The sequence below is a fragment of the Myxine glutinosa genome, chromosome 1 (assembly GCF_964187855.1).
Source record: "Myxine glutinosa chromosome 1, kmMyxGlut1.1, whole genome shotgun sequence".
NCBI classification, from domain to species: domain Eukaryota; kingdom Metazoa; phylum Chordata; class Myxini; order Myxiniformes; family Myxinidae; genus Myxine; species Myxine glutinosa.
In genome coordinates this window covers 421,693,249-421,706,371 of record NC_136261.1, presented here as the reverse complement: position 1 = coordinate 421,706,371, position 13,123 = coordinate 421,693,249, and the positions used below count along the sequence as shown (strand labels likewise).

The 13,123-nt window shown below is 46.3% G+C and overlaps 1 protein-coding gene across 3 annotated transcripts in view; it reads left to right on the top strand.

The window, feature by feature from the left end:
- Positions 1-715: 715 nt before the first annotated feature.
- LOC137418545 (uncharacterized) overlaps positions 716-13,123 on the top strand; it is a 54,531-nt gene continuing 42,123 nt past the window's right edge. The window contains exon 1 of one of the 3 annotated variants that reach the window (XM_078770599.1): positions 716-1,058. The gene's annotated coding sequence lies outside the window, so the exon portion shown is untranslated. Of the gene's footprint in view, positions 1,884-13,123 lie in introns of all 3 variants that reach the window. The other 2 variants (XM_078770601.1, XM_078770600.1) reach the window with 2 other exon arrangements.

The following is a 13,123-nucleotide window of genomic DNA, read 5'->3' as shown; positions in this document are numbered from 1 at the left end:
GGTGGGGAGGGGGAATGCTCGAGATCGCCTTACCCTCCTCCTGGGGTTGGGATGGGGGATGCTGAAGATCGCCTTACCCTCCACTTAGGGTGGGGGGGGGGAGGGGGAGGATGCTCGAGATTGCCTTACCCTCTCTTCGGGCCGGGGGGGGGGAGGGGGGAGGAGGATGCTTGAGATCGCCTTGCCCTCCTGTTGGGCAGAGGGGGAGGGGAGGGACATGCTGGTGTTACAATGGTCTCTATTCAACATGCGATGTTCCAACAAATTTCTGTCCTCACCTCTAATCCTTCCTAGGGAATCTCTCATTTCTTGCACTGCATTAATGTAATATTTATTGCAAATAATCCATCGCACATAATCCACAACTGTATTTATTGTAATCCTTTGTGTTGTTGATTTTTGTTCCCCCCGAGCTGGTGTCGTAAATGAGAAAACAAAAATAAAAATGTGCTGTTGGTGTCGTCTCGAAGACCAGGATTTCGGTTTCGGTGTTTCCAAGAACAGTCGGATCGAGGATTACAATCCAGGTCCAGGAGGAGAGGGACGGGACGGGGCGGTACAGGAAGGGGCGGGGCAGGAAGGGGCGGGACAGGGCGGGAAGGGGCTGGGCGGGACAGGGCGGGAAGGGGCTGGGCGGGACAGGGCGGGAAGGGGCTGGGCGCGACAGGGCGGGAAGGGGCTGGGCGGGACAGGGCGGAAAGGGGCTGGGCGGGACAGGGCGGCACGGCGTTAGAGGCGGGTTGCACTCCGAAGGGCACGGCATGAAGCAAAGGGTTCTGATGTTCTCTCGTTCACAACTAGGTCAATATAAGGGTTCTGTGTAACTCCAAACTTCGTGCCAAGTCGACGATTGAAAAACAACTGAACTAAAAGTAATTATTCTCAAGCGCCGTGAACGGGAGTGGTAAAATGGCCGATATGTGGCTTCAGTTCTTTATCTGACGCCAATTGGCCAATGAGCCATCAACTACCACGTGGTGGAGATCGGTGCTTCGGAGGAGGAAGAAGAAGACGAATTGCATTCAAAGGAAGGATTCAATAACCACGAAAACCTCCAGGTGATCTTGTAAACCTTGAACTGTAACTGTGACGAAGATCCCCGTGATCGGATCGATTCGTGTCCTTTTTGGTTTCGTGTCCGTGTCCATTTTGGTTTCGTGTCCGTGTCCTTTTTGGTTTCGTGTCCGTGTCCTTTTTGGTTTCGTGTCCGTGTCCTTTTTGGTTTCGTGTCCGTGTCCTTTTTGGTTTCGTGTCCGTGTCCTTTTGTCCTCCGTGCTCGGCTCTGTGTCCTTTTGTCCTCCGTGCTCGGCTCCGTGTCCTTTTGTCCTCCGTGCTCGGCTCCGTGTCCTTTTGTCCTCCGTGCTCCGCTCCGTATCCTTTTGTCCTCCGTGCTCGGCTCCGTGTCCTTTTGTCCTCCGTGCTCCGCTCCGTGTCCTTTTGTCCTCCGTGCTCCGCTCCGTGTCATTTTGTCCTCCGTGCTCCGCTCCGTGTCCTTTTGTCCTCCGTGCTCAGGTCCGTGTCCTTTTGTCCTCCGTGCTCCGCTCAGTGTCCTTTTGTCCTCCGTGCTCCGCTCCATGTCCTTTTGTCCTCCGTGCTCCGCTCCATGTCCTTTTGTCCTCCGTGCTCCGCTCCGCGTCCTTTTGCCCTCTGTGCTGCGCTCCGTGTCCTTTTGTCCTCCGTGCTCCGCTCTGCGTCCTTTTGTCCTCCATGCTCGGCTCTGTGTCCTTTTGTCCTCCATGCTCCGCTCCGTGTCCTTTTGTCCGTGCTCCGCTCAGTGTCCTTTTGTCCGTGCTCCGCTCCGTGTCTTTTTGTCCTCCGTGCTCCGCCCCGTGTCCTCCACAAGCGGCTGAAACAGTGATCGGGTCGGATCTTCTGAGTTGAAGGTTTGTTCGGAGTTTCTCATTTTATTATTGATATTGAGAAAGATATGCTGTAAAACGATAATTTGAAGTGATTCTTCATAATATTAATCGAGAGATCGGGCGAACATGATTATACACAGCACGATATGACAGAGATGTGGATGGATGATTATGACATTTTGGGGGATGAGGTGGGTTGTTCAGAAGAAGAAGAAGAAGCCTATTTGATTTAGGTTCAGGTCCGAATCCAGATCCGGTCTATCAGTGGATACAAAACGTTACCTGTTTATCCTGGTGGAGGTTTGTGCGATACCGAGTGTCGTTCTACTTCGTTACCTGTGAAACTAATCCTGGTGTTGGCTTCATGGTGAATTTGGCTGCGTTGAGATGTGAGGTTGACGCCGTTAAAATGGACGAGGCGCTGACACAACCAGTTGGGTTGAGTCAGCGCTTCGTGCTTTTGAATTTGGCAAAATGAGTACCAGCCTCCCGGAATCAGAGGGCACTGCATCAGTGTCGCGTGAAACTGGAAGTGGGTTGTTTTTGAGGGGAATAGGTATTAGGTCACGTGACATAAATCATTAATTTTTAAAATATATATATTGGGGAAAATGCCAGGGGCCCCTTTATTTGGTGTGTGCGTATGAGATCGTGGGGGTTGGGGGGGAGGGATGTCAATAACCTCCACGTTCCAAGAATATGAACCAAGTTCCATAGGAGGAACCAAGAAATACTGTGCAAAAGTTCATATAAAGGGGCGCCTGTCGACAATACTATAAGACCTTACCACATTGGACGCAATAAATAAATAACCTTCTCTGTTTCTTAAAATACAGTTTTGTTGAAAAAAAGGAAAAAGGGTGACCTTTTAAGAAAAGGGGAATTTTGGTGTGTGTGTGTGTGTGTGTGTGTGTGTGTGTGTGTGTGTGTGTGTGTGTGTGTGTGTGTGTGTGTGTGTGTGTGTGTGTGTGTGTGTGTGTGTGTGTGTGTGTGTGTGTGTGTGTGTGTGTGTGTGTGTAAATATATGTTGTGTTGTGTTGTGTTGTCTTGTCACAGAACTACTTTCTCAAACTTTTGTGAAATCATACCAAACTTCTGTTATGCACATATCTCTCCCGTCGGTATGTCCTAAGTAAGGGTATTTGTTTTGAAAAATGTTGCAATTTTATTTTTGGAATTTCTTTCGGGAATTTTTTTTTTCAACTTCAATTCTTTATAAAATGTGATATCACGTATATTACAAATACATTTGTGCAAAATAATTGTTTGAATTATGATTGGTTTAAACCATGACAAAACGGCAACTCGGGTACAGTCATTTATCTATATACAGTCACGTGAAAAAGTAAGTACACCCCGTGTAAACTTTTGACTTTTTCAACATATTTCAAAATACAGCTATTTGATCTTCATTTCAACAATATTGAAAGATAAAGGTGATATAATATAACAAATATCATGAAACATTTACATTTTGTAGTCCATTCTATAATTTAAATAAACATGAATGCAAATTTCGCATGTGGAAAAAGTAAGTACACCCCTACATTTATCACTACTTCAAATGCCTAAAATTAGAATCAGGTGTACCAGCTCAGGTAAAAATGATTAGAACATCATTGGAGAGGATCTTGGAGGAACCTGTCTTATTTAAACCTCAGACATTTCGTTTGGTTTGCTCTTTGCTTTTGAGGTGTGCGGCGTCACCATGCCTGGATCAAAAGAGCTCTCTGAGGCCTTCAGAAAGAAGGTTATAGATGCCTACGAGTCTGGGAAGGGATTTAAAAAGATCTCCAAACAATTTGAAATCAGCCATTCGACTGTCCGGCAGATCATCTACAAGTGGAGAAGATTCCAAACAACTACCAACTTGTTCAGGCCAGGCCGTCCCAGCAAGTTCAGCCCGAGAGCAGACCGCAAGATGCTGAAAGAAGTCTTTGAGAACCCCAGAATGTCATCACAGGACCTACAGGTAGCTCTTGCCACTGTTGATGTCAAAGTGCATGAGTCTACCATTGGAACGAGGCTGCACAAATTCGATCTACATGGGAGGTGTGCCAGGAGGAAACCTTTGCTGTCCAGAAAGAACATCAGGGCAAGACTAAAGTTTGGACATGAACACCGAGGCAAAGACCAGCTCTTCTGGAACAATATGCTCTGGACAGATGTCAAAGGTCAAGCTATTTGGCCACAGTACCAGAAGACATGTTTGGCGAAAACCAAAGACAGCATTTGACCACAAGAACCTGATACCAACTGTAAAGCATGGTGGTGAAATATTATGGTTTGGGGCATCTTTGCTGCATCAGGGCCTGCGCAGCTCACCATCATATAATCCACTATGAATTCTTCATTGTACCAGAGGGTGCGTGAGGATAATGTGAGGCCATCTGTCGAAGTGTTGAAGCTCAACCGAAGGTGGACCTTGCAACTTGACAACGACCATAAACATACCAGTAGATCCACCAAGGAATGGCTGAAAAGAAAGAAATGGCCAAGTCAAAGCCCGGATCTAAATCCCATCGAGATGTTGTGGGGGGATTTGAAACGAGCTGTGCATGCAAGAAACCCCTCAAACATCGCACAGTTGAAAGAATTCTGCATGGAGGATTGGGCAAAAATTTCTCCCAGTCGACGTCAGAGACTGGTAGACAGTTAAGAAATGCCTACTTGAGGTTGTTTCTGCCAAAGGGGGCAATAACACCTATTAGAGCCAATGGTGTACTTACTTTTTACACATGCAAAATTTGCATTTATGTTTATTTAAATTATACAATGGACAACAAAATGTAAATGTTTCATGATATTTGTGATGTTATATCACCTTTATCTGTCAATATTATTGAAATGAAGATCAAATAGCTGTATGTTGAAATATGTTGAAAAAGTCAAAACTTTACATGGGGTGTACTTACTTTTTCACGTGACTGTATATATTGGGAGGTCACGTTTCTTTTGAGTCTGTCCATGCGCTTACGCTTTCGAAGTTAAGTAATTTTTTCACAGTTGTGTTTTTGTCGTGGCTGTATCTGTCTTTCGTTGTGTGTACTTGTGGTGTGTCTTTGGTAAGATTATCGGTGTTGATTTTTCGTACCTGCATACAAAATCGTCGGTTAATTCGTGTCGCGTATTCCGAGGCCTAGTACTAGTAGGTTTCCGTGTCCAACCTTGGGGCCTTGTTTTTCTCTCAGCGGTTCATCGATTGCGCAGCAATTACTTTAGTTCCCTGTTTTTTGTCCCAGTCTTTCACCCCATACTTCCTTGTTTAAAATCTCAACTCAGAAAAAAAAAAACCAAAAAAATATTTCCTCCTCTGCTCTAATTCGTTTATTCGTTGTTCTTATTTGTTCGTTCGTTCTTCGACCACGTTGTTCGTGATCACATGATCACGTTGTTAAAAAAAATTTAAACTCTCCCCTGAAGAACTGTATTCTGTCGTATATTAAAACACCTTTTTCTTTTTCTTCGATAAAAGGATGCTTTCGACTTACTCACCAAATCTATTCATTCCAAAAAAAAATTCCATCTCTTACAGTGCCTCTTTCATACATTCCCGAAACTCTCCTGCTCTCCACCTACCCCCCAGCATCCTCAAACGTATTTTTGACTCAAAGGTCTCAAGAAACTCATTTTGCAATAAATGTTCATTTCCCATTAATCGTACACTTTTCAAAAACCAATCTCACCCCTCCCCTCCAAATCTTCCCCATCATCCCTTCCCTCCAAAACTGCCCCATCACCCCTCCCCTCCAAAACTTCCACATCACCCATCCCCTCCAAATCTACCCCCTTGCCACTCCCCTCCAAATCTTCCCCATCACCCATCTTTCAAATCTTGCCCCTCCCCTCCAAATCTTCCCCATCACCCATCCCTTTCAAATCTCCCCCCCTTCCCCTTCCCTCCTAAACTCCCCCCACACCGCTCCCCTTCGAGACTCTCCCTCGCTCCTCCCCTCCTAGACTCTCCTCTCACCCCTCCTCCTCAAAGCGTCCTCCCCACTTCTTCCCCCTTCCAAATTTCCCCTTCATCTCCCCAAACCTTCTGCCTCGCTCTTCCCCCTCCTCAAATAACACCTCACTGTGCCTCACCCAATCACTATCAAACCTCTTGTCCGCCCCATTCTTCCCTTTCTCCAAGCTATTCTGAAATCTCTGACACACCTTCAACAGCTCTCCCTACCTCTTCCTCCTCTTCCACATCTTTCCCTAACCCTCCCCCCCTGTTCTGTATCCAATGCTCCCCCTTCCTCTTCATTAACGGTATGGACCTCAAACATCCGGGGCCTTCACTCAAACTTGACTGATCTCTCCATACAGGTTGCTTCGGACAAACCAGACGTGATCTGCTTAACAGAAACTTTCCTCCTTCATGATGTCTCTGATTCCTTGGTATCTCTCCCAGGTTACTCCCTCCTCTGGTATGATAGACCTGAGCCTCGTCCTGGAGGTGGGGTTGCTATCTTTATAAAAAAAAACACTCTTCCTCACTCGCCCTGCACTGCCCTCTCTCCACCTCACCCCCAGGAATGCCTTTGGCTGCGGCTTCCCCTTTGCTCCCACCTTTTGTTCATATGTGTGTTGTACCATCCACCAAACAGTGATGACTCCATCTAAATCTCGCTGTCTGATAATATGGACCAACTTCTACCTACCCATCCCAACTCTCTCTTCCTCATATGTGGTGATTTCAATTGTCACCATGCCAGTTGGCTGGGTGTGGGTACCTCTCTCACCAGCCATGGCTCTTCAGCAAAGGACTTCTGCGACTCACTGGGACTGACACAATCTGTCAATTTCCCGACCCGGATCTCAGTCAATGGAGCATCTTCTCTTCTGGACTTGGTTATGACTAACTTCCCTGAAAATGTCTGCTGCTCTTCTTCTGCTCCAATCGGCTCATCTGATCATGTGCCTGTTAAAGTGGACATCTCTCTGGCCATTCTCAGAGAGCCTCCTCAGCGTCGACTAGTCTGGCATTTCACTCAGGCCAACTGGCACGGTCTTCAAGCAGCCATCAATCATCTGGACTGGTCTCCCATCTCTACCGCCTCTGACATCAACTCATCCTGGGAATTCTTCCAAAGTAAATTGCTCTCTCTCATGCACAGATTTATCCCATCTCGTCTTCAGTTGTCATACCCTTCCTCCCGTCCATGGTACACGGAATCTTGTGGTGAGGCTGTTGCCCAGAAACAACTTGCTTTCGTCTCCTGGAAAGCAAATCCAACGGAATGAAATCTCATTTCCTTTCACAAAGCCCGAAACAAGTGTGTGACCACCCTCAGGAGAGCCAGGAAACAATATCTCTTTGTTCTCAAGAACGAACTCTCTTATCTGTCTCCCTCTTCCAAATCCTGGTGGCATCTGGTCAAATCTGTTACTGGTGTTTGTTCCCCCTCCATCCCATCCCTCACCTCAAATCGCTACATGGCTGACTCCGCATGTGAAAAAGCTGAATGCCTCAACTCCGTGTTTGCCTCTAAATCTTGTGTCCCAAACCCAGGTGTTGTAAATTACTTGATGGTGAGGTGCTTTAAATTATGTGTGGTGAGGTGAAATCGTCCCAAATTTCCCGTCTGCACCTACCCCTCCCCTATGTATGTGCTGAGGGGTTCTTTCTTGAAAAAAAAACATTAAACCTAAATCTTCAACCTAAATTGCCTATAAAAATGCAATATCACAAATACATTTGTGCAAAATAATTGTTTGTATTATGATTGTTGTAAATCATGACAACACAGCAACTCAGGTAGTCATTATCCTCAGCTAAAATAAGCCCGTTCCTCAATAACGACGCGTGAGCCGAGCCAGGCTAGTATATATATATATATATATATATATATATATATATATATATATATATATATATATATATATATATATATATATATATATATATATATATATATATATATATATATATATATATATATATACATATATATACATATATATATATATATATATATATATATATATATATATATATATATATATATATATACATATATATATGTAGCGGTTACCGCTGGATGTACATAATCGCCTTGCACCGGCCAGAACACGGCCAGACGCGCCTCTCCCGGGCATGCCCGGACTCACTGTTCCCGGGCACGCCCGAACCTCCCGGGCACGCCCGGTCTCGTCTTTCCCGGGCATGCCCGCTATCGCCTTTCCAGGGCTCGCCCAGAGCGTCCGGGCATGCCCGCTATCGCCTTTCCAGGGCACGCCCAGAGCGTCCGGGCATGCCTGCTATCGCCTTTCCAGGGCTTGCCCAGAGCGTCCGGGCATGCCCGCTATCGCCTTTCCAGTGCTCGCCCAGAGCGCCCGGGCACGCCCAGCCTCGACTTGCCAGGCCGCAGCCAAACACGCCCGGGCAGGTCCAGACTCGCCTTTCCAAGGCTCGCCCTTGATACCCGGGCATGCCCGGTATAGCTTTTGCCCGGCAAACTTCCCGACATAAATGTGTATATATATTGTTGCCCGAAAAACGGGCTTGGGAGAATACCTGAGCTGTTTTGTTTCAATAAAGCAACTCGGACGAATTCCGTCTTTGGTCACGTCAATTCTTTCGACTCGCGTTGGAGCGCAGTTCCTTCATATATATATATATATATATATATATATATATATATATATATATATACATATATATATATATATATACAGTGGAACCTTGACTTACGAGTTTAATTCGTTCCGTGACCGAGCTCGTAACTCAAATTGCTCGTATCTCAAATCAAATTTCCCCATTGAAATGCATTGAAATGCTATTAATCCGTTCCAGCCCGCCAAAAACCACACCAATTTTTTTTAAATATACAGTATATATAAAAATATCTCGCGCTTTATATTTCACCTGTATGCAGCATACAAGTTGGCAGGATGGCCTGGACTGGAGGTACGCACACTTGACTCTAAAGTCTAAACTGTCCAGCCTGGGTTTGAATCCCGACCCAGCTATAACCTGTCATGGGTGAATCACAGGCAGGGTGATTCATCAATGTGTGTACCGCTAAACTGGGCGCCCCGTTTGCGTCCCATTAGTTGTTGGATGTTAAGGATCTCACCGTGTTTTCCACAAAGAGAAGGCGAGCTATCGCCGGCACTCTGAACAAGTTGTGGCCTGGCATGGCATGAACATGAAAACATGAACATGAACATGAAATGTTCGACATGAACATGAAATTTTCCGAAATAACCAAAATGCGAAAACAAAAATGCAGCGCTATACGACAGAGATACGTACTGTACTTGAACGGCAAGATAACCACGTGACCAGAACCTACCTGGCGGCGTAAACTCGAAATAACCAAAATGCGAAAACTAAAATGCAGCGCTATACGACAGAGATACGTACTGTACTTGAACGGCAAGATAACCACGTGACCAGAACCTACCTGGCGGCGTAAACTAGAAATAACCAAAATGTGAAGGAAAAAAATGCAGCACTGTACGACAGAGATACGTACTGTACATGCACGGCAAGATAACCACGTGACCAGAACCCACCTGGCGGCGTGAACTCGAAATAACCAAAATGCAAAAAAAAAAATGCAGCGCTATACGACAGAGATACGTACTGTACGTGCACGGCAAGATAACCACGTGACCAGAACAACCCACCTGGCGGCGTGAACTCGAAATAACCAAAATGCGAAAAAAAAAATGCAGCGCTATACGACAGAGATACGTACTTGAACGGCAAGATAACCACGTGACCGGGTGGCGAAAGCTCGTAACTCGGATCTCGGCTCGCATCTCAAAGCAATAAACTGCCGGAGCGACGGCTCGTATCTCGAAAAACTCGTAAGTTGGGGCACTCGTAAGTCAAGGTTCCACTGTGTATATATATATATATATACACAAAGAATGAAGTTAAGCACCCCCCCCCCCCCCGTTTTTTTACAGCCTCGCACATTACAAGTTTGTTGTCGTCAAAACAGTGTAATATACCCATGATATTGCTATATTTTCTGGAGAAGTGATATTATGGTCACATAAAAACATAACAATCATGCCGTTTTCAATATTTTATTCTGAATAATTTAAGGTGAAATTTTTTGGGAATTTTAGGCATATTTTCACCTCAATTTAAGTATGGAGCTATAGGTCCATCACGGACAGTGTGGATGACGTTTATGTTTTCTAATGTACAGTCATTGTTCTGAGAAGACCTCTAGCGATCTTTGCGTCAATAACGTGTGTAGGACCCACGTGATCGGATCACTGACTCAACCCTACGTCTCATAGACCCTGTAAGCCGTCGTATGCGTTGCTGTGGCAGGTTGAACCCCCTCGAGCACGTTTGGGACATGTTGGGACGACAAATTGCGAAGATGGTCCCTCCAATAGCCAATCTGGATGAATTGGAACGTGCATTACATCGGGAATGGAACAACCTGCCACAGCAACGCATACGACGGCTTACAGGGTCTATGAGACGTAGGGTTGAGTCAGTGATCCGATCACGTGGGTCCTCCACACGTTATTGACGCAGAGATCGCTAGAGGTCTTCTCAGAACAATGACTGTACGTTAGAAAACATAAACGTCATCCACACTGTCCGTGATGGACCTATAGCTCCATACTTAAATTGAGGTGAAAATATGCCTAAAATTCCCAAAAAATTTCACCTTAAATTATTCAGAATAAAATATTGAAAACGGCATGATTGTTATGTTTTTATGTGACCATAATATCACTTCTCCAGAAAATATAGCAATATCATGGGTATATTACACTGTTTTGACGACAACAAACTTGTAATGTGCGAGGTTGTGAAAAAACGGGGGGGGGGGGGGTGCTTAACTTAATTCTTTGTGTATATATATATATATATATTGTTGCGAATATGGAATTTGGCCTCCATATCCGCTTGTAAATATTCCCCTATTTCCCCAATACTCCCCAACTATCCCCAATCCCCCATTCCCTAGTCCCATTGTCTGTAAACAACACTCTGTAGAACCGACCTTCCCCTTTTTCCCCCATTAAATGTCGTGCCCAGGTCCACCGCACCACACGTAGACAACTTTCGGACATCTTGCTAGTTATTCTTAGTCTATGTCAGTTAAGGACTCGTTTCCATTAATTATGACTCTTCGTTGCACCAGAATGTGATTATATGGCACCAGTAGTGAGTTTAGGACCTTTCCCATACCTCCTCCCATCTTCTTCCCCAAATTACAACAACAATTACAACAACAACGACGCTCCGGACCATGCGCTCCACGGGGTTACCACGAAGGGGCTCCTTGTCAGCTCCTCGTCAAGGGCGGAGCCGGTAACCCCCCCCGCACGCACCCAATGAGAAGCAACGTGCCGATTCCATCTGGGGCGGAGCTAACGAGCCGAGGGCGTGTCACTCCCCGCCGGATATACGCGGCCACGTAGCGGACGTGACGTCAGATGCGCCCCCAGCTTGAGACGACAAGACGCCACCTCGAGCGCTGTAAAACCTCCCGCATCTCTGGACCGGACCGGGTCGATCCTGCCCTGAGCCCAGGTGCACCTGGAGCCATCGCTACCTGCCTATCCTTGCCATCAATCCCCGTGTGAGTCAGCCTTTTGTCCCGTTTATCTGTGGTCTGTCGGGAATAATATAAGAGTGTGTTTAAGTGCCCACCTTTCTATGCTGTACCTCTCGTCCCTGTAATCTGACCTTCCGTAACAATATAACCTCCTCCGGAGGTCTTGAGAACTGAACAATTGGTGTCGTGTCATTTAATCCCAGCCGTGTGTCTGTTCCTTCATTGACCTAGCATAGCGCGACTAGTCAACATCGAGTATAATCGGGTAACTTGTGCAGACGTGGTCATACCAAAACCGCTCGGTAAAATAACATCTAAGCCACGTCTGTAACAATTGGTGTCGAGGAGTGGAATTCGAACCCGGGACTAAATTTATTAGGCCCAAATTTGTAACAAGTAGAATCGATTCGGAGCGCGTTTCCCGCGCGAAATTATAACGGCCGAAATTTGTTTTGTTGTATAAAAACTCGAATTTTGAAAGTCGCGCTATGGCAGACCAAGACAGCTGGGGTCCGGTAGGGGAGAGTGAGGCAGGGTCGGGCCAGGACCAAACTGAGGGACAGGAGGAGAGCGAAGCAGTGAGGGCGGCAGGTTCGCAAAATAGCGCCGTCACGCACGAAGTAGCGGGCGCGCAAAATGGCGCCTCGCTGGTCACCGCGCCCGCGACCGTGGCAGCGCCCCCGGTGGATTTGAACTTGTTTTTTATGCAAATGAAGGCCCTTATGGACAAGAATAATGAAGAAATGGAAAGCAGAATAATGATGGGAATGAGGGCTGATAGTGAGCGGTTGGGGAACCGGATGGATGCTCAGAGTGACCAATTGGGGGTAATGGGAAACCAAATGGGGGTAATGAGGGACGAAGCGAGGGGTACCAGTGGGAGGTTAGACAATAATTTTGAGGGGTTAGACAACGGGATAAAAGAGGTGAGAAATGGGTTAATGGGGGTAGAAAACAGAATGGCCGCTCAAGAGAATCAAATGGAAGGGATGCAAAAGGGGTTAGAGGGGGTAGAAAATAGAATGGCTGCCCAGGAGAATCAGATAGAGGGAGTGAAAAATGGGTTAGAGGGGTTAGAAAACAGGATGGAAGGCAAATTGAGGGACATGAGGGACCAAGCGGAAAGGGAAGTTAACCAAATGGGGCAGCAGATAGAGGGGGTCAGAATGGGGGTAGAAGCCAAACTGGATGCTCACAGGGAGGAAATGGAGCAGATGAGGGTGGCATCTGGGCAGGAGATGCAAGTGATGGGAGAGGAGATCAGAAGAAGAGTGAGTGAGGAGGTCGGAGGAGTGCGCGAGGAGGTGAGGCACTGTAAGGAGCGCATGGAGAAAGAGGTGAGAAAGGGGACTGTAAAATTGCAAGGTGGTATAGAGGAGTTGACGCTGGGAGTAGAACAACTGACAGTGGGACAAAAGGAGTTGGGGGACCAGGTAAAGAAGAACACAGCGGTAATAGAGGGTTTGAAATCGACACAGAAGGAGATGAAAAAGGACGTAGGGGTAATTAAAAAAGAGTGTCAGACGGTACATGAGGACCTGACGAGGAAAATGGACAAGGTGGTAGAGGTGATGGAGGTTAAAGAGCGGGAGGTGCGGGAGCACATAGAAAAAAATAAAGTGGAGTTAGAGGAAGAACTTAAAGGGGCGCACGAAGAGATGAAGGAGATGAAGCAAAAATTAGAAGAAGTGGAAGAAGGGGTGAGCGAAATTAAGAAGTGACGGAGAG